The sequence below is a fragment of the Trichogramma pretiosum genome, unplaced genomic scaffold, assembly GCF_000599845.2.
Source record: "Trichogramma pretiosum strain Unisexual culture from Peru unplaced genomic scaffold, Tpre_2.0 scaffold18, whole genome shotgun sequence".
NCBI classification, from domain to species: Eukaryota; Metazoa; Arthropoda; class Insecta; order Hymenoptera; family Trichogrammatidae; genus Trichogramma; species Trichogramma pretiosum.
Window position 1 is genome coordinate 1,649,796 of NW_019641681.1, and position 22,919 is coordinate 1,672,714.

Genomic DNA, 22,919 nt, shown 5'->3' on the forward strand with positions numbered 1-22,919 from the left:
CATAATGTAAGGTTATCGTTGCGCAATTAATAGATTGCGCCCTTTCGAGCGCGCGCACAAATCAAATTTATATGTATACACTCGCGCGTAAATCGAAGCGATTACCGCGGCACAATTCGTATAATCAGTGCATCGACGCGTTCATTTATGCACATATGTGTGTGTGTGTGGGTGTGCCGAGATTATAGCCTGTGACTCGTAGATTGATTTTGTCATGCCGTCGACATACATACGTTACTGCACCGAGGAGAGAGAAAGAGAGAGGCAGGTGTATACCTGCAATGCTCGTGAGTATTAAATATCATCGTCGTTATGAATTTGTCATAAACAGCTTCCTAAGTAATCCAACACTCGATATACACACACGACTCGTAAAATTATAATTCTCACCCTCTGGGGAATCCCACGCAATCGAGCTGGCCAGTGCGAGGAGCACAATCGGGCTTCCAATTAAAAAACAAAAAAGTCCGAATCACGCGCGCAAATAAAAACATCGCAACATATACACACAGATAGAGGCAGACACGCGCCAGTCCCTTCTGATACTTTCAATCTGCCATCCGAAGAGTAGAGAGAGCGAGAGAGTTGGATTTAAAAAAAGGGCGTAACAAAAAAGTCGGGTGCAAAATAAAAAGCTCGCTCGGGCAGCGTGCAGCAACAACGACGAAAAAAAAATAGCCAAAAAAAAAGGGACAGAAAAAGTAGCCAGAGCCTCTATCTCTCTCTCGCTCTCTGTGCCGTGTGCCAGTAGTAGCGTCGTCACGGCGTAATTTTCGGACTGACGTATATAACACTCACTGGCACCGACGCACACACAGACACGGACACATGCCGCCCACACTCGGTAATGGCTATTGTATGCCTCGAGCGAGACTCTCTCTCTGTATTTGTATTTATGGTATAGAGCGTTTATAGCTTGGCTGCGCGCGAAGCGTATAGTATAGTAGCTAGCACTTGTGCGTGCCACGTCCGTCCGTGTGTGTGAGTGCGAGTGCATGTGCGAGAGCCAGCAGCCGCACAAGGGAGATAGAGAGTGAGAGAGAGAGAGAGAGAGAGCTAGCTGTCTCACGGATGGCACCGTTTGATTAATTAGTCCACGCATAGCAGCCCCTCCGCAGCTCGCACACACAAGCTGTTACTACTTATAACGCATCCAGCTATTATATACCGCCGGCAGAGGTATTATAGCACCACCTCTTTTCCGGCGTCCCTCTCGCCAAAGTATGATTTTCATTATTCTTTTCTCTTCCTATTTTATTCTTTTCCATGCGGCACTTCTCAATCGTTAGCGCGCGGGGACAACAAATTCGCTCGGCGTTTCGGTAATCAAGATAAAGTCGAGCGCTTTGTACGCGCGTGTACACGTTGTGCATTTCAATCAGAGCATAATTGTAAACGGCATGGCGACAAACAAGGGGGAGCTTTTTCTCTCACTGTCTCTCTTTGTTGTGCGTGCGCGGGATGGCAGTAGTGGCGGTGGTGTGTTTTCAGCGATTGCAGAGCATTAGCAATACTTTCTGCTGCTTCCAGCTATAGCAACCGAAACTTTTTTACGCAAAACTTTTTCTTACGAGATTTTTCCGCTTGTCTTTTTTGTTATTCACCGACGGAGGAGGAGGAGAACTCCGAGATGGAGGAGGCAAGGGGGAGGGAGGAAAAAAGCTTTTTCGCGAGCTCGTTTACGCGCATAATGCGGCCAAAGTATCTTAGTGATATTTTTCCCTCGTCCTCGATTTATAAACATTACACGCGCGTGCATGCAAAAGCTCGCGCGTACTAGTGTACCACTGGGTGCGGAGCTGGGCACAAAACGTTGCTCGAGCATACATTAAACAATTGTGTATTTACGTCTGTTGCGAGTTTCTTTTTCATTTCTTTCCTTTTTTTTGTATCGTTTTATTTTATTCAACTCACTTCTTCGGTTTTCTTCTTCCTCTTTTTGTTGCGTCCTCCTTTTCCAAACGAGGAACGCGATGTAAAGTAATTACTGAATTAGAAAAGTGATCCAATCTATTGTGTTTCGTGTGACATTGAGCTGTTGAAGTAATTAAAGGTAAGCGTGCTCGGGTGCAAAAGTTTCTCTCTCGAACCGAGCCCGTTGCCGCCAACGCCGCGTCCCTCGCATAAGGCAGAGAGAAACAACTAGTCTCCGACAGAGAAGAGAAGTATAGCAAAGCTTTGTTCAGCACCGAGGCCTGACTTAACTTGGCTTAATGCTACTTGAATGATGAATTTTGCTATCTAAGGATCAAGAACCAAAAAAAGGAAGAAAACAAAAAAAAATACAACAATAACCAGGCAATTTGAGGAATTTATCGGGGGAAAAATAAAAATACAATTAATGCCTCGGCGCTTCGTATGCATCCGAATAGAAAAATGCAGTCTGCTCGCGCACACCGCTTTAGCATATAAAACCACTTTTGTAGCAGCTTACGTATACCTATATGGGCTTTATTTTGCTCTGCGCAAGAGTTCGTATATTGCCTCCTCTTCTTTTTCTTGCTGCTACTGCTGCTCTTCTTCTTTTTTTTTCACTCAAAAAATAGTACCAAAGTTAAACAAGTATCAACTGCAGGGTTTGTGTGTTGCGCGCCGCTCGCACGCTCGAGCTCGTGCCTCGCCAATTTTTCGCCCGTGCAGAGAGTGAGAGAGAGAAAAGTAGTTCATTCTTTTGTGTCCTTCTATCTGTGTGCCGCAGCACACACATACAGGACTCGAACAGACGAAGTGTATTGTACAACCAATCGCGTCTGGTATATAAAAATTCGCAAAAGTTTTGGGTCCGCGACGCCCGCACCGCAATAGTTTCCCCATAATACGGAACTTTTTTAACCCGAATGTAAAGTGCGCGCGCGTGCAGTATGACGCGCCGCTGCTGGAAGAGGAGGATTTTTTTCCCGCTGTTGCGGTTGCTGCCGCTTCGCGTCGTTCTTTTAATCCATACGGCCAATAGCAGTGTCATCGATTTTAATAAGTAGCCGAACGTCTTTGTTTCGACGCTGTTGAAGTTTTTCCCTCATCCTCCTCTGCTTTTGGAATATAGAGGAAAGAATTTCAGGCAGCGGCACGGCGGCCAATTGTGCACAGCAACAGCAGCAGCAGTAGTAGAGATAACAGCAATAGTGGGTGGAATGCGAAATTTTCTTCTAGCTTGAATTTATCGAAGGTGGTTGACTCGTGGGTTGGGGGGTATATGGTAGTGCCTCTCTCTGTATACACGAATAATGGGGTATAAATTTATTCCAAACGTTTGTTCGAGGTGGTATGCTTTGTGTCGAAAGTTTTGCCTTGAAGTGCTGCTGCTGCTGCGACGGGGGGCGCCCGCGCGAAATATGGCTCTTTTCGTAATAATTTAAAGCATTAAAACGTCAAAGTACACTCGATAATGTAAATCAATGTTGAATTGTAAGCGCTCGCGTGGCGCCTCGCGAAAGAGGTGTGTAATGTACCTTTCGGATAAAGTCGTTTTCAGTCGAGTGTGACGCGATAGAGGAAGAAAGGGGAGAAAAGAAAATTTATAAAATATTGCACAATCGTCTACGGCTGAAAAGTCTAAGGAACTCTCGGGGAGCTCTTTTTGCGGTCGGTCAAGCTTTTGATGTGCGTTGCGTAATATTCCCTTACACGCCGCTTCTATACCGTCTACTGGTATACATAAACATTCATTCCCCTAGTACATATACCGGCGAGCGCGCGGTTTATATTGCCCCGCGCGGTTTTAAGGTTTATGTTATCTCACTCGCTCATTGTATAACTCCGAGAGAGAGCTCGCGAGCTCAAGCTAAATCAAATGGGGTTTGGGCTGTATAGCAGCAGCAGCACATGTATGTGATGAATCGAGCCTCCGCTGGATACGGCACGTACATGTACGCGATATATATTTCAAATTCGTATTTACAGGCATTACATTATGCACTGCGTATACACTAGGCAATTGAATTATGACGATTTTATTCATTCAATTTGTAAACAGCAGCAGCAGTGGCAGCAGCCGAGAACGTGATGAAGCTGCTGGTCCCTATATTATAGTAAAGTAAGATATTTCAGGGCTCGTACATAATACGCGCGCCGTTCGATAGATAATGTGTATACACAGTGTCAATAGACCTCCTAGTCGTAAAATAAATCTTCGGAAGATTAGCAAAGTGTATGTATTATGCGTGTACGTGAATGTGTGTTAAAAAGCTCAACTATTGCACAATGGAGCTTGCGTAGCATCCTTGACGCAGCTTTATCAATTCCACAGACGCACACGCAAACACGTACAGCAGCACGCATGAGTGATTTCAGTAAATGCGTATTCGATGTATATATGAATTAATCTCGACAGAGACAGGGCCTGAGAGAGGGAGAGACATCTTGTCTCAGGGCTTGCAGGCGCGCTCGCGCGACGTACCCATCCAGTAGCGGCTGGCATTGACGCGTATACGCGCGAGCAAGCGAGAAAACGGAGGTGTACAGGGCGGCACTATTGAGCACACACACACACACACACACACACACACACACACACACACACACACACACACACACACACACACACACACAGACACACACATACACACATATACACAATAAAATGTGTACTTACGGAACACAACAAACCTAGCTACATACTTCATGGGAACTTGCACCCACACACGCGAGCAAGATGGTCGCGAATAAAATCGAAACTTGTAACTCGCGACGTTACGGACAGCCGGGGGCCGGATGTACATAAAAGTAATCGCTGCAATTCATAGTTTTGTGACCTTAACATCCTGTTTTTCTCTCCCTTTCTCCCCTCCACTTCCTTTCGCTCTCGCTCTTTCATGCACGCGAAGCTCAGCTCGGGAAACCTACTCACAATTACCCGGGTATATATAATACCATGTCTTTCTCTGTCTATCTTTGGGGCGCGCACATACTGCACATACGTCTATGAACGAGGGACTGGTATTACCGTGCAATCACATCGGCTGCATTTACATCTGCTTACCGACGAAATCCGCTTTACGTTACGACGGATAGCAACTACTGCTACTACTACTGTTACTGCGACTACTACTACGACTACTAGTGCTAGCTACGACTGCCGCTGCTTTTACGTCTCTCTGGCAAACTATATATGCCATATACTGATTGCTAGCGAGCTTGCGTACATGTATGTATGTACTTCTGGATTTTCATTCCTCCGACGCACAACGTATCAAAAGCCTTCTTATTGCAGTTGTTTATTCTTGTTTTTATTGCGCTTTTCCCCGAGGCTTGCTTACGCGGCGCGAGCGGACGGCTTAAAGCTTGAGCCAGCTGTATTACATACATACGTCATTCGAAAGCAGTCATTGAATTTACCTTAATTTTTCACTCAATCGCTCGAACGGATGATAACATAATTTTCTATATTATATAAATGGCAGTAAGTAGTATAGCTCAGCGCGTAGTCCGACGATCGCGCGCTTATGTGCAGGGTGAAAAAATTGAATAGCCGGAATAAGCTGCACGCGTAGAGCGCAAGCTGTGGCCTTTCTTCGTACGTTCTATAAAAAAAGCGACGAAGAAGCAGCCCATAAGGGCGGTGAGAAGGACAAAAAAGATAGAGAAAACATAATATAGTGACTGCGAAGGTCGAACTTTTTCTCCGCTACTGCTATTCCCAGCTCCTGCTGCGCCGAGCGCTGAGTCGGTGCTTTTTTCGGTCATTCGCGATTTTTTATGTTCGCGCCGCGCGCGCGCTCGAGTCATGTCCGAGCCGCGCAGTACGTGTGCACGTGCCCGACCCACTCGCGTGCATATATGCAAATGTCTCGAAAGAAAGGCGCGCCTCACTCCGCGATTACAACGTTCCATCCTTCTTTTCTTTATACTATTTTTCCTCCCCAAAAAGTCATAAGAATAATGTAAAAGTTTAAAAAATCACCCGGAAATTCGGGCGTAATTGTCCCTTAGGTCACACGCATGACGTAACCCGGATGGGCGCACGTAGTGACTTGAATATCATTTTATTACAGCATAGTTCGATGAACCGGGACACACGTACACGCGTATACTCGGTCACGCTACCACCACAACTGCGCCAAGACAAAGTTGCACGCGCAATGATTCGAAATTCTCCAAAGGCTATTTCTTCGATAATGAGAGTTTAATGAAAATATGTTTGATATGGCTACGTGTACATATTTATACACACGCACGTATTATACAATGGTGCTCTGGGTAAGAGATCGCTGCTACCACCGCCGCTAGTTTTAAAGTTTCGGTCAGGCAGGCAGGCAGGCACGCGAGCGAGCGCCGCGCGCGTAGCAGGTTCGCTGATCAAAGCGAATGAAACGAGCCGTATATAAATTTGTTCGACTTTGAGAGTGTCTGCGTGTGCTGTATGCTGTATATATACACAGCCAAAGCCTTGAACCAATAATTTTCGCAAACAGGGGGAGGGAACAAAAATTCAATTTTGGACGATCGAGCCTGGCGTGCGCAGAGATAGCTCTTTCCCTCTCTCTTTCGACTCGTGCTGTATTCTTTGCCCGGTGCGCGTTCGCTACTATATACACCAGCTATATATATATGGGCTTGAACTTTAATGACCGTAGCTTTGTTAAAAAGTAAAGGAAACTGATGCTTGGAATTTTCAGCACGATTTACGATGTCAAAGGAGTTCCAGGGGAAGAGAGAGAGAGAGAGAGAGAGACAAAATTTCGTGTTTGACTTGACGGTAAAATTTTTCTCTACTTGCGCACCAGCAAAGTGGATGACGACGACGACAACGCGACGATGTAGCAGCAGCAGCAGCAGTAGCGATGCTCCAATTCATTATGATATATACACGAAGCTTAATGCAAATAGTCGCCTCGAATTTGGACGTGGACGATTTCGCAAGGGAGCAGTAGCTGTGCGCGCGAAGTGAGCTAGAGCCCGAGAGCTGCCGAGAGAGAGGCGATAATTAACGACGCGCAGTTCGCGTGTAACTAATCATTTTCCGAATGCTCGGGGCCCGCGCGTTATACATATCTATACGTACATACCCTTTCGGCAGCTCCGCAGCGCACCGCGAGGCATAAATCACGAATCCTCTATATTCGCTCGCTGCGTATACGTATACGAGGTAATTACCAGTTAAACAGGCAAAGACGGCTATAGCCCAGCTTTTCCCATGCAGCGGCATACAGCGCGAGGAGAGTATGTCGCGATCGGCACGCATATTTCGCGAAATTCCGTAATTGTGTTGTTCGCTCGTGTTGTGCTCCCTGTGCTGTATGTTGCGCGTAACCGAAATTAAAGAAGAAAACAGACTGCGCGGCACCCGTGTGTGCGAGAGAGAAAGAGAAAGAGGGAGAGAAAGAGAGATAGGGGCTTGAGAAACACTACCTCGGGCCATGGCCTAATGAGCTTCCTGCGCCCTCTTGCACTCTCTCTCTCTCTCTCTCTCTGCGAGGAGCATATACTTTTCGCGATTATTCAGAGGAGCAGAGCTTGCGAGATAGAGAGAGAGGCAGAGAGGAAGATCCCGGAGGCCGCGGAAGCGCTTCGAATAAAAAGGGCCAGCGCGAGGGAGCGCTACCGCATTTTGCAACTCCACTCTTCAGCCCCCGTCAAGAACGGAGAAGAACTTCAACAATCGGCCTCCTCATTGTCTACTTTCTCTCTTTCCCTCGCCCGTACACACACGTATATAGACGCACACACACAAAGTTAAGCTTTGCTTTTTTACGCCCGACTGTTTTAATAACGCCACGCTTATGTCTGCCGTGCGCTTACCGTCTAGCGTCTCTCTCGCAGTGCTTTCTCTTTTTCTCTCTCTTTCTTTGTCACTCCGCAGCGCGATTCAGACTCGCTATGCCGCTGCAACTAACGCTCTTTCTACTGCTGCTAGCTGCAAGAAGCTCTCCTCCGGTTTTGTGATATAAAAAACATTTATAATAATATATAACGTTCTCTGAACGCGTTAAACTAGGAAGCTCGAGAGCATAGAAAAAAGCCCCAAGGCCTCGGCACGAGGCAGGCAGGCAGTCGAGAAGCTGCTTCGTTATTTTCCTCCACCGAGCTTATCATTTTTTTCGACTGAGCCGGGTTACACGGAGAGAAGCGTTAAAAGTGTAAGTTGCAGTGCGATTGAAGCTGCCGTACTGCTGCTGCACACAGTGCAACACTCGGTACAAAAAGAAAGACTTTAGCAAAATGATGTATACTACGGGCGTAGTACGTACGCGCGAGCAGGAAATAAATGTATTATAAGGACTTGAAGAGAAAAAGATTGCCGTTGTGTGTGCACGCATTTGTGTATGTGCATGCCTATACATGTCGCATATACGAGCAGCTATACTCGCGTTTACGTAATATAATATACGCGCGCGACTCGTTGTTGTAGCTTTCTCTGTCTCTCTTATATTCGTCAGCACTTTTTTACACCGGTTGTGTGTGCCCCGCGTGTTATGGCACCGCCGCCGCGGCAAGCCCGCTGCGTGCGTACAGTGCGCAAAAAAACATATATATAGCTTTGACGAGAGAGAAAGACTCGAGCAAGCGAGCTAGGGCAGTGAAAATACGTCGACGACGACGACGAAAAAAGACAAAACGACAAAGCAGAGAGTGACAGTTTCTTTTTCGCGCATAAAGGTGTGCGTTAGCATGTGCGCGATATACACAGGCGAAGTACGAGCAAAAAAAGAAGAACGAAGGGTCGTTTTTTTTTAAGTTGAACTCGCGCGCGCGCGGGCGAGGTGATAATGATGTGCACACACGGATACTTTTCGGGTGCTGCTAGCGCGTGCGCGCGCCTAGCGACGAAACTTTGTCTCGATAAAACAAAAAGAATAGAGAGATAAAAAGGACGAAAGAAAAAGGGAAAGAGAAAAGACAAATTCGCGTGCGGAGCTCGCTTAAATTGCTCGTGTCAATTTTCCAGCTCGCGCCGCGATAATTGACTCGCGGGGAGCGCTCCGTGAAAAAGAGATATATAAATACGCTATTAGCGGACGAGCTTTGTTAACCGCCGTGAAGCTGAAAAATACGCATTATATTATAGCGTTGAAGCTGAGAAGGGGGGCCAGGGCAAAAGTCAGTGGAGCGACTCGACAGCCGCTGCTGCGGGGGGAATATAATAAAGAGCTTTAAACGATATATCTTTTAAGCTGAGCACGGCACGAGCTTATTTTACGTTTAGAAAAGACAAACAAATATATATATGCCAGACTTAATGTATGCCAAGACGTGCATGTACGATGTAAAGCGCCGTATGCGCTTTTGAACGCGCAACGCAACGCGGGGACAACTTAAAAAGGGCGCCGCGCGCACGGATCTCAACGAGCGAAGTACGTTACAGTATTAATCGCACCTGCAACGGAAACGACCGAAAACAATAAAGCAGCAACAGTATAAGAGAGAGAGAAATGTATATAACAAAACACACACACACATACACAAACTAGGTGTAACGAAATGCACGAGCCCGAGCGCAAAGGAAATAATGTCCTCTGAAGATATGGCGCACGTCGCGTCTAATACTATTATATAGCCTCGTTCGGGCGCGGGGGAGAGAGAGCGGCATAGTAAAATTATGCCGTCAGCGGTTGTGTGTGTAGTAGTCACAGAGAGAGAGAGAGGACTTTTAAGCGCACTGCTGCACGACCGAGGCGTTTCTTCGAGAGAGAGAGAGAGAGCTTACACAAGCTCGCGTCGTTCAACTGTGCCGAGTTGCTGCTGCTGTTGCTCCGCTGTGGCTGTGCCACTTCTACTCGAGCATAAAATTACACGATTTTACGGTCGCAGCTGTTGACTTATATCGCGCTACAGTGCGTGCCTTCAACTCTTCCACCTTCCAGCACAGAACCGAGTCGAGAGAGAAATCTGATACGATTTGTTTATAAGCGACGTGATATGTATGTATAGGTGCACTGGATAGATGCTACATATATATCGTGTACACAAACTACTGACACATTGGAGCTGGGATATCGGATAGCATATATTCCCCCAAAACGAACCGAGTTTCTATATATTTTTTTCATTAACGCCTTGGCTGTATATCGATCGTGTACATATAACGTCCTAAAAGACAATTCAATTTGATCCGTGCGGCTGCAATTTATACGTCACTCTTAATTACCGGCGCGAGCAACAAATAATGTTAACTGTCATTGAAATCGAGCAAAGGGTTATGAGCCGCTAAAAGTCAGCACTTTTTTTCCACTCACACTCACACACCTATTATAAAGCGAAGCTATTTCAAGCATTGCAGTTACCACCAACGTGTCTCCTATATATCGCAAGTTTCCAGCTGCTGCTGCGGCGCACTCTTCTCCGCGGCGATTTTCGGGGGCTTATATACTTCCTTCTTCTCCGTCGGCTAGCGGTGCAAAGGGGGTGAGGGTATAGTATATTATATAGCGTTTGACCATTTTGCGCTGTATATGTATTTTAGGATAAAGTTAGGCCGCACGATAGTCGCATATATAGAGCTCGCTCTCTCACTCTCAAAGAAGCCGCTCCAGCGAATTCTCACGCGCCGGCTTCGCATGTGCAGTGTATAGGAGTAGTGAAAAGCAGCAGGCAAGTTTTCAGCGGCAGCAGCAGCGGCCCCTTTTCGCCACTATACCGTACCTCTAGCCCCCCGCCACCGTAGCCGACAAAGGAAGGGTGGAGCGCGCGGCGCACGCGGAAAGCTCGGGGAAAGAGATATGCTTCTTGCCACGGCCGTTTATGCTATACATATATACCAAAGTATACGCGCACACACGTACAGAATATATACTCGAGATTTGTTTGTTAAAGCTTATTGTTCGGTTGTATGTACGAGCTTTGTGTATATAAATCGAAGGTATGTCTGTGTGTGTGTTAGTGTATAAATGACTGAGCTAGTCGTCGAGATTGAAAACGAGTATTATTTAGCTTTGATAGGATTTTTCGATTACAATACGCGAGAGTCGAGCAGAGGTAGAGTTATAGGGAGCGCTCGCGCGCGACGTTCGCAAAGTTTCGAATTGACAAAGAAAATTATCCTTTTGTCAATTAACGAATTTAATAAATTGGTATGTGCAGTTTACGATCGGGGCTGCACCAACACCAGCAGCAGCAGCCAGCGAAATTCGCGCGATAAAACAGAAATCGGAGAAGTAATCCGATAATTGAAGGTAAACATTGCATTCGCGCGCGCGAACGTCCGCGTGTGCATGGCAATGGAAAACGAGAGCGAGACGAGAGAAAGGCAGAAAGAAAAAGAGATCGAATTTAAAAGCGACAATTGTTTCCTTTCTTCTCTTATTTCTCGGCTGAGCAGCAGCAGCAGCAGCAGCAGCGTACGTACGCGAGAGAATGAAGCTAATCGAATTCTTCATTCGACTACCAATCCCTGGAGTAAAAGAGCGAGAGCTGGGAAGAAGAAAAAAAGGCTCGCACGCGTGTACGTACCTACGTATGTTATCCGTTTGCCGATATTCACCAGCTCTACCAGTTTCTCTCCACCGAGATTATATATTAAAAAGGTTAGCTTGCTCACCTTTGCTCGCCCTCGATATTCAATACTGTACTCGTTAAGGCTTCAAAGTGATTATTATAATGAAATAGTTTCGGATCGGTTGGCTCACGCAGCTCAACTTTTCGGAAACATTTTTCTTTCATACATAACCAGCTCCAGTTTCTTCCTCCCTTTTTTTTCGTTGAACTCGACACGATTGCACGAGTACATTCTGATTCGAGTGGCCGTATTCTCCGAGAGCGCAAGTGTAGGGAATCATAAACTGACTTTTGACGAGTTTGGCCGCAGCAGCAGTAGCAGCAGCAGCAGCAGCAGCAGCAGCAGCAGTGGTGGTGGTGGTATGCCGCGCCACACGTTCGCACACGTACGTATTTATGTGGCGCTGGGGCAGCAAATGAAAACTTAATTCTACTACCTTCCCTTCATACTCTGTATATACCAGCTACGACTCTCTCTCTGCACGAGCTACCAGTTACTACTACTGCTGCTTCTACTACTACTACCTCTACTGGTATACGTTTGGGCTGCATTGGATAGAGAGAGAAAGATATTAGACGCCGGTGTGTATATACACCTTGGAGAATTCAGAGCCTTGGCCCTCCCTCCCCAAAGTTTCGAGTGCAGTTTTCATTGAAGTTTGATTGCGCCAAATTCTCTCGAACGTATAGACGCGAAAGCTTAGGCCCCCTACCGAGCTTGCAGCAGGAGCAGTAGCACCGTCTGCTCGAAGTATTAAGATTGCGCTCTTTATTAACGCAAGGCGCGGGGACTGAACGAACGTAACGTAAAATTTTCTATATACTGTACTTATAATGTATGCTACGTACCAGAGCTTATCAAGCGAATCGGTGCAGGCGTTGCATTGACGCGCATCTGTAACAAAGAAAGAAGAAAAAAGAATGAGTATACTCGTAAATAAACACGCGGCGAATAATCAACACCGCGCGCGCGTGCGACCAAAGTACCTTTTCGCGCGCACAGCTACGTGTTTATGTGTGTACTCGTGACACAGAAAAAAGAAACAGCTAGTAAAAGAGATACGGTCTGGGCAATGATGAATACACCTGTGCGGCGGTCCCCCCGGTCTACAGCCGATCGCGTACAATCGCAACCAGGCACGAACTCTTGCAGCGAGAGACTCTAATGAGTCCTCCTCGTCGAGTCGAAAGCTCGTTGTCGAAAATATAAATGCGGATAGCTACAACGCGACAATGGATGAAAAATTTCTTAATGAGCTTCGGGTGTTGGTAGTGTTGAGGGCGTTGGTTGGTGGTGACGAGGAAAGAGAGAGAGAGAGAGAGAGAGAGAGAGAGAGAGAGAGATAGAGAGAGAGAGAAAAAAAAAGAGAATCAAAAGGGAATTCGCACGCGCACTAACGAACATCCCGTTTTCGCAATGGTATACGGTATATATACAGGCTATGATAGTAAGAATAGTGAGAGGGCACAAATCGCGAGCAGCAGCAGAAGAAGAAGAAGGAGAAGAAGAGGCAGCGGAACGGCTCAAGTCACAGCTCGCTCGGCGAATGAATAGTCATTCCAATTTAAGCATAAGATATTGCCTTCTAAACTATTCGAAATGAGACTTTCCTAGACTTGCGAATTGACGAGTAGCAGAGAGTGAGAAAGAGAGAGAGAAGCTCCGCGACTTTTCGCATTGTTGCTGGGAGAGGCCGCCTTGATGCAGAAAAATTTTCATAATTAATCAAAGCTCGATCTATAAACGCGCCACGCGCACCTCGCGACGCATTCTTAAACTCTATAGCCTGACTCTTGACATGTCGGAGCTCGCACCGTGCGTGGCACCGAGATATATAAACATTGTTAGAAAGCTCGCGCATACGTATGCTCGAAGTCTTCCACACGTACTTTGTCTTTCTCTCTCTCCCTCTCTCAAGAGGAAAGGGAGTTTAAGTCAATCTTCGCAGAGTCAATCTTCTATACATCTGCAGGCGCGCGCGCGCCCCTGCGCAAGACTTAATTAATATTAAGTTTGACATGATGACAGACAGCAGCTGCTGTTATATTACTTCAAAGCTTCATTACCATGTGGTTCGTGTCTTTCTTCGTATGTGCGTGTTTCTCTCTCGACCCTGTTATTCTAAGGGGCAAATTGCATTTTCAAAGGCAAATTTTCGCTGCGTAAGTCTGCGCTGCGCTCCGTTTCGCTCCTCTACAGTGTGTATAGCACGAGCTTGCAGCGCGCAAATGACAAGTAAAGCTTACAAGGACTTCCAAATCTGCTAGCCACAAATGCTCTACTGTATGCACATATGCTACGTATACCTTAGGCATACACACGCGAAGCATATTATTTAGGCTTTGATATTGCACACTTAATGGCACGTGTAACATCTTCGAGCCTCTTTGCATTGCGGCGTGATATATTTGCTTTCTTCACAAGGAAAATCTGTGGTAGGCTCGAAAACGAATTTTTTAATTAAGTGTTGTAAAGTAATAAGCTTTTTAGGTCAATTTTTTAAAATAAAAAAAAAAGATTTTTGGTTTTTTGTATGGTTGCAGTAATTTTTTAGAATATATTCACAGTTATTACAAAAGAAGAGAAGTAATTCTTTTCTTTAGGAAAGAATCGTGAAACGTTAAGATATTGTTACTGTTTTTTGCCGAGTCTTACATGTAGACCTTATGAGGTGCGGAACACCAGTTTCTGAAATATTTTTTGGGGTCTTCATTAAGGTTTAATGGTAACAAATAAGAGTACCTAATAATGAAGCTCTCTATGCTTACTTTAATCCAATGGGTCTTATAGACCATTTAAAAAATGATTTTCTGTTCTATAAAAAATCTTTGCGATTTTTCATATTAAAAAAGAATGAGTTTAGAAGAAAAACTCTAGGAACAAAAATGTCTCAAAATTGCTCAAAGAATATTCATATGAAATTGAAAGAAATAGTTATTATATATTATTATTTAAAAAAATTCAATTGTATTCTCTAATTAATTCTAAGATTTGTTATTTTTTCTATTTTGTTTCCTAAAATCCTTTCTTTTCAAGATATAAAATAGCAACAATTTTTTAATAAAAATATATCGTTTTTTTATATGATCACTAATACCAATTGAATCTAAGTAAACGTAAGTGGTTTCATTATTAACCCATTAACGCGCAAAAGTGCAATTTTGTGCATGAATTTTCCGTTGTAAAAAAATTATAGATAAAGTTAAAATATTTTCTTGAAAATCCACACCCAGGGGTTTTTGAGTATGCTCTTTCAGTATCCGGTGTTATTTTTGCGATAAATAAACATTATCATCGCATATTTTGCCATTAAAAACAAAAAAACGTGATTTTTTGACTCAACATTTTTTTTCAAAGTCGATTTTCTACCTTGCCCTGCCTTCGGAGGGCTCCCATAACACCAGAAATCGTGCACTTTTTCTCTGAACCTACGAAAAATGCGCTGCCGCGATTTTTATCTAGCCCCTATATTTCTAAAATGGCGAATTGGGCAAACCCTTTAAATGTGAAATTTGTCACAAATCATTTGGAGTCAAGAGCAATCTCAATCAGCACATAATACCAATACATTATCGAAGCAAATCCTTCGAGTGCGACATTTGTCACAAATCATTTGGACGAAAAGATTCCTTCAAAACTCACATAAAGATAGTACATGATCGTAACAAACTCTTTGAATGTGAAATTTGTCACAAATCATTTGGACAAAAACAACACCTCATACATCACATAAGTGCAGTACACTATCTTAAAAGGCATATAAAGGCAGTGCATGTTTATAGCAGTCCATAGGAGCGTGTGGAATTTGTCTGGAGCCGCAATGAATACATCTACAATCATACGAATGCTCTGCGAATTTTTTTAAAAATGTTCACATAAATATATTTCAATTTTATGAAAAATAAGAGAGTACTATAAACTGTTACTAATTTAGTCGTGACTGTGAATTTATATTGCTCATGCTTTTTACATTAATTAAGATATAAACAATATTTCTAAAGTACCTATATATACCCTTGCTTCGAATAATTAGAATTATTCTTAAACTTATCTTCTTGCCTCTTTGACTGATTTCCATGTAACCATCAATTTTCAATTTTCTTTTAAATTGCGTAGTTAAACATTTTTTTCTATTGACAAGACTAGCTTTTTCAGAGTTCCGGACTAGTTTTCAAGAATACTTTCACATGCAGCTTTATTGAAGAATATTTTAAAAGTGACATTCTAAAAATGAAATATCGTTTTTTTTTAATTTCTTAAATGTTTCTACTTTCTTTTTCAAACATTTATAATTTAAAAGAATAACAGTTTATTTTATCAACATTCATATATTATTGTAAAAATAATCAAACTTTCAATAGAAAGCTCTTTGACAAATGTATTGGCAACGGTTTTTTTCTCAAGTGATAAATATAATGTACTTACACTTTCATTCTGGGCTAAATAACTCCAAGTCTCGAGTAAATAAAAATATTCACAAGAGAATAAATAATTCATCGGGGCAAATTTTTTCATATTAGCCAGTGGAGAACGACGACGACAACGACGAGGACGACAACGACGGGCGAAGAATCTTTAGTATGAAATTCAAAGTAGGCGATGGAAAGAAAAAAGCTACGATATAATAATAATAATGGTATAGCAGAGCCGAGCGACACGAGACGTGCGCACGAGAGAGAAAGGAAGAAAAAAAGAAAGAAAGAAAGAAAAGCTCGAAGGAGTAAAAACAGTCGCTTCGAGCTTTCAATCTGTTGCGGGATATTTTATCCCGCTCGCGCACTCGTCGTCGCTATATATAGATACATGCCTCGAGAGCTGTTGCTGCTGCTGCTATTGATATCCGAAAATGCGATCAAAAGTGTCGTTTCGCTCGCAGATTTTTTTATACCTCGACCGCGCGCATATAAGTACTATATATAGGTTCTCTGGCTTTCTTTTTCCGAGTTATAATTCGCAAAATAAATCCAATAAACCACGTATATGCCGTACACGATTCGCTAAGTCACCGACTGTGTGTGTAGCACTATAAGAGGCGCGCGCGCTTGTCTAGCCGTGCGGTAATGGAAACTGTGTTTTGCATGGTATTCAAGAGTTCACGCAGGACATGTACACACCCACATCCACATGAAAAAATAATACATGTATCTGTGTGGAATATATATTCCAAACGCAGCAAACTCCCTTTTACCCTAACATACATACATACATGCGCGCGAGTCGGGTAAAAACTTTATTCTTCGAACTTTGTACTGAGGCAAGCATCTTTTCAATGTACATATGTATGGCCGTGCGGCGGCGGTGGCTAAAGTGCTCGAGAATAAAAAAAAAGAATGGAAGAAATACTTTAAGACTTTGAGTTTGCAATAAAAATGCATATATCGCGCGTATATACGCTTAGGAGAAGAGGCTGGTGCGCGTGTGTAGGCAACGCCAACTCGCAGTTATACACGCGGTTAGAACGAAGATTTGATACGATTTAAAAAAAATACATGCGACCTTATATGCACAATGAGAGCGCGTAACAAAACAACTGCAACAGCAGCAGCATCAGTGGTAGCAGCAGTGTTAAAAAAAAACGAGATTTTTGGGTCAAAGCCTCGGCGCCGGGTCAGACGGATACGCATCCTTACACACACAACACATGATATTCGTCGAACAAAAGCTTTTTCAAAGTCTTCCTTGCAGGCTGAGACGCGTATGCTGTCGTATACTCTCACTCGAGAGCTCGGTCATTCTCTGCTGCTCGGTATTCACGCGCGCCTCAAGGCTGCCAGCTCCCCGTATACTACTCGGCTCTTATATATATACAGTGTATACATAGAACAGCAACAGCAGCACGTAAAGTGCGACGTACGCTACGGTTGCTGCTGTATACGTATACAATGCAGCGAGGGAGAAAAAAAAGCGCAACGATCGTGAGAGCCGAGGCAGCACAGCTTAAGAGATAACGGAGTGAGAAAATGTTTGTATCTCGTTTAAAGTTCAAATATATAATGGATCTCCTTTGATTGATTCTCTTCCATTGTATGAACGAGCTGAGAGCTTATTAGATTTTTTTACTAAAGACAAGAGAGTGAATATAATTGATATAATTAAAAATTTGTCCATCTCTCTCTTTGCACGTGGTGCTGCCCAGAGTGTGTTTTCACTCAAGATAAAAAGGAAAAATAGTAGAAAAAAAAGAATAGGGCCGAGAAGGAGAGAAACAGTATCCATGGAATGACACGAACAGAGTGCGGCAATTTCGTGCAATACCCTTTCTCTCTCTCTCTCTGCCTCTTCGTCGTCTTCGTCGTCGTCGCCGGCAACGGCAACGGCAGCGGCGGCATACCAGGCAAGCGGCGAGGAATGTGGCTTAGCATTTTCCAGCTGCCACCCGTTGTTCCTATCCCCTATATGCCTCTGCGCGGCAGCACCACTACTGCTCTACGCTATACTGCAGTTGCTGCTGCCGCTGCTTTTCCGGAAAAGGGACGTGCCACGCGCGCGCTCTGCTACAGCAGCAGCAGCAGCAGCAGCAGCAGCTTCTCTCCATTGCGCGCGAGCAGCGCACCCTTTTCCCCAACTTGACGACGTTTAGCTTTGGCTCTTGCTCGTGCATATATGTATGCATAATAAGTGCTGTACTTGTATAAAGCACATCTGTTTCAATTCTCGGTATAAATATCTAGCTGCAAGCTCGAGCTTGCGATTGTCAAAGTTCAAGCTTAATTTGTCCGTATATCGATATATTGAACTTTTTCGAACGATACGGATTGCTACAATTATATTATGCATCCAAACGAGAACCGTCGATTTTTGAAGTCTGATAAATGATGAATAAAGCTTGTTCTATTCAGAAAAAAATCTTCTCACCCGGCCGCGGCAGGAAAGCTAGTATCAGAATTGGATACAGAAAAGGGAAACGAAAGCCGAACAATGTTTAAGCTCAGTCGTCCACGAAACGCGATAGAAGCTGCTCTCTTGGCTCTCTGGAAAAACGTGCTCCGCGCACTCCGAGAATTGGCTCTAGCACGTGCTGCGGCAAGGGACTCGACGCACACACCCATACATACATACATTCACAGTGAGACTTGGTTCGAGTATAAGAAGAGCGACGAAGAAGAAGAAGAAGAAGCAGAAGCAAAGCAGAAGAAGAAGAGTTTGCACAGGATATCGTGAAGCGCACTCGAAAGCTAAGAGAGGCATGCTCCTATATACATAGATATATAGAGAACGCGCGCACACATACGTACGTACGCGCTGGAGCGCGCAAGAACCAGAGTCTAGCTCGTTCTATACTATACGTATATGTATATAGATAACAAGAGGATATCGGGAAATGCAGTTCACCGCAACTTACCCTACACTCACGCGCTCGAGCTTGCGAGCTTGCGAGCAAGAGCGAGAGAGAGAGAGAGAGATAAGGTTGAAGCAACGAGTGATAGCAGTAGCAACCGCCACAGTAGAACCAGCAGAAGCAGACAGAGTGGCTCTGCAGCTGGAGAGAGAGAGTGAGAGAGAGAGAGAGAGAGAGAGAGAGAGAGAGGAAATGAAAAGAACACGGACGTACGAGCGAGTGCAAAATTGTACGAAAAAAACAGAAAGAGAAAGTGTGTGCGCGCCCCGGCGAAAACTAGACAGTGAGTGAAAGCTATATATAAGAGCTTACGTGTAATGAGAAAAAGAGAGAGAGGGTCTATGTGTGTGTGTGTGCGTGTATGCGTGTGCGCGAGGATCGCCTCGAACGAAGAGAAAAGAGCTTCGAGTAATTTAATATAACGATGGCTAAAGTGAACGAAAATTAAAATTGGCCGCTCTCGCTCACGCGCGCGTGCACCTATATATAACAGCAACAGCAAGCAAGCACGGACGAGAAGAGAGCTTTCGGGAGGGAGGGCTAAATAAAATTACGTGGATGTATATAATACGACGTTTTATTTTCTTTCCTTCTCATAGACCAAAGCCTCTGTTTTGATGGAAATGTGTATTAGAGGCCGTGCAGCGTATGTGTGTAGTGTACACACACACGTGGGTCATTGTTGTCCTCCTTTTTTTTTATTTTCTATAATTTATACTGCAGCCATCCAGCCAGCCATACGAGCGAGAGAGAGGGCCAAAAGTTATATCGGTAAAGCATTAACGCAGCGGCGTACACATACTTAATCGAGCGTTAAATCCACGAGAGCGCCTATACTGTATATATACGCAGGAGCTTGAGGGAGAGAGAGAGAAAATTTATGTATTGCATAAAAAAAGCGCTTGACGCGAGAGGACGGCGGCCGCTTTATGCTGAGGATTGACACGTGCCTTGGTAGTTAAGCTGTTGCGTGACTATTTTCCAGGTGACGAGCTCTCCACTCTCCTCTCGTCGTTATCATCGTACTCGGAGTTTGTCTCGAGCCACGCGATATATATATAGCGCAGTGTATACGCGATAGGCTGTTTTAGAGGCTCGTAAAGAGTTGCACCAGTAACGGCGGCAGTAGAATAGCTATATAGCAGCACCAACAGATACGTGTATATATATAACCGTAATGCGCGGGCAAGAGATTACTTTTCAATCAAATATTTACTGTGACGTCGATAACGATTGAGCGAGCGAGCGACGCGCGAGTGTGCCGACCTTTTATCATCCCGGGAGGCTTATTCTTTTTAAAAGTCGTAAAAAATCGAAAATATATTTATAAATAAAATAAAAAAGAATTTTTTTTTCAGTCATCGTTAAAAAAAAATATTCTTCATTAACTTTCATTCGGGGCTCGTCGTCGTCGTCGTCGTCGTCGAATAAAAGAATCGACTTTTGAGCGTTACGTACGTATAACGTGTATATCCCGGCTAGAGTACGCGATGTACGTATGTACGCTAATTAAATTCGACAATCTAAAGGTTTATAATACACACACGTATACGCATTAATACGTACACAGTCCACACGCACATACACACGCGTTTATTCTCGTTGCTTGCTTGCTTGCTTGCGCAGCAGGTTGCAGCTAGCTAGCTAGCGCGGCAAGTCACTTTGGCAAAATTGAATTACGACTTTTACGACGAAATCCAATTCTGAAAGCTGCCGCGCGCTGAGCATCACGTATAACCGTAAATCCGCGAGTTTCCCGAGACCTTTATTCTTTAAGTCTCGCACCCTGCCCCTCTCCTCCTCAGCTGTGCGAGCTGTTGCTGCTACTGCTGCTGCTACTGCGGCTGAAATTTTCCTCTAACGGACGAGTAATTTTTATATACCCGTAGCTGTAGCAGTAGCTAAACCAATGGATACACTCGGGCACACGCTGGTTACGGTACGCTTGATAAATCTTGTACATCGAGGCTATCGCACGCGCACTTTGGTCAGCGTCGAGGCCATAATATATTCTCTTGTTTGCCACGGCTTTTTTTCTTCTCTCTCTTTAACTCGTAGAGAATTAACGTCGATCCAACGGGCTTATGTACACTATATACACGTACACGTGTGACAAGTTAATAGTGTATCCCTCCCTTTTTGTCCCTATTTTTTTCGGCAAAGTATTATATCAAAACGAGCGAGCACACTGGAAAAATTGTCAATTTTTTACTTTTCGTAATATCGAGTACGAACGATGTGTACCACTGCCCATGCCGTTGCTGGGACACGCGCGGCGAGCTTGCCGGGGATGGCGGTGGGCGCAACGGCACAAAGCTAAATGGAGTGTTTTCACCTTTTTGAAAGGAGACTTTTCATTGCCACCCATGTGCAGTGGCAGCAGCGGCAGCATAGCGAGCGTGCGTGTAACGTGCAAAAAATTTAATATTTCTTTATACGCGAGTATTCAAAGCTCACCGCGCACTGGTAAGCTTTACACTATTCGGCTCGTTATATAGCCGGTGTATAGAGGGTGAATAGAGGTACGTACACACACACACGCGCACATGCACACACAGACACATAGATTCGGGTGGGGACTTCATCAAGTATGTGTGTCAGCGCAGGAGAAAGAGGCAGTCTTTGATGCACGCGTGGCGGCCACTACTATTTATTTGTGTATTTATTTTCTCTACGTATATATGTGTCTTTATGTTTTTTTGTCGCTGTTGTACACGAGCGGCTAGGCATAGAAATGAGAGAGCGAGTGAGAGAGAGAAAGAAAAAAGGGAAGTCGTTAATATTTTGTTTTTTCACTTAGTCTTTCTCTCTTTTAGCGGGTATATGCATGAAAATGTCAGAAAAATCAGCGTGAAAAAGATAAATGCACACCTTTCTCTATCTCTCTCGCTCTCTTTTGGGCAAGATTTACATGTGAAAAGAAAAGTCATACAGTGAGAAAACTACTACTGGATGGTATTTTCCCTCTTCTTTTTTTGTCTCCTCGCGTTTTTCGTTCTCTCTGCTTTTCTTTCTTCTCGTTCGCGTAGTAAAAACACTCTCCGCACTCGCCAAAAAGAGTAACGGTCGGAAATATTCACCGATGCGCGGCGCGGCCCCAGCGCTCGTATAACCGATACTATAGGCACAGAGAAATGCATAAACACACACCTATATACCGGTTAAATATGTAGGTGTACTGCACGGTGAACGGGACCGACAGGGGGAGAGGGAGGGGTTGGCTGTATACAGCTAGCTAGCTCTCTCTCGCGCGCGCAGGAGGATAATATTCATTGTTTAGAAGCAACTATTAACATAACTCAAAGTGCAGCCGAACCGCACAATGAGCGACGAGCTCGCGAAATTCGCTAGTTAAAGCATTATATATTGCGTTTGGCCCATGCTCCTCCGTATAGTAGTAGTGGTAGTAGTAATATACATTGACGGCGCCAGCATAGGACTCGAACAAAAATAGAGCCACGCCGCCGCGCAAGTGATCGTATGCAGCCAGCGGCAAACCATTGGGCCAACGGCTGCAGCAGCAAAATTGTCAGCATACTTTATAAGAGCATCATATTCAAACTATGGATCGGCATGTCACGTGAAAAGCGAAGAAGATATAGCTGCTGCTGCTGCTGCTAGGTAGAGAGAGAGAGACAGCGATATATTATTATATCCCCGTACTTATATAGCTGTGAGCTTCTGCTGCTGCTGTGGAGGAAAGCATATAGATATTCGACATTCAGCGAGGAGAGAGAGAGAGAGAGGCTAACAATGCCGGAATGATTGGCTCGCCGTCTATACGCTCACGTGCATAGGGTACCCTATGCTCAGAGCGTCGACGGCAGCAGACTACCTTAGCTCTACTTCTCTTTCTAGCCTGTGATGCACTACTAGCTCACTCACTGCGCCCCGTTGGTTGGTGGGTGTGTGTGTGTGTGCGCCTAGACCAAGATAGTATAGTAAGAGCTAGCTGCGCGCAGAGAGCTGAAACTGCCTTGAATACGCGTGGCGTACGGTATTCACAGCCAAGCTATAGTTAGACCTTAAAACACGTATAGATATACCCATATATCTATATAAGCGCGCGAATATATAAGGTATATACCGTACGCGGTACAGGGAGTACTATCAGGAGCTTCGAGTAGAGGCAGCCACGGAAGCACGTAC

General features: G+C 44.5%; 1 protein-coding gene across 1 annotated transcript in view; it reads right to left on the reverse strand.

The window, feature by feature from the left end:
* LOC106660007 (lachesin-like) overlaps nt 1–22,919 on the reverse strand; it is a 70,473-nt gene that overhangs the window by 21,994 nt on the left and 25,560 nt on the right. Inside the window, exon 2 of the mRNA XM_014382819.2 lies at nt 12,280–12,325. The gene's annotated coding sequence lies outside the window, so the exon portion shown is untranslated. The remainder of the gene's footprint in view (nt 1–12,279; nt 12,326–22,919) is intronic.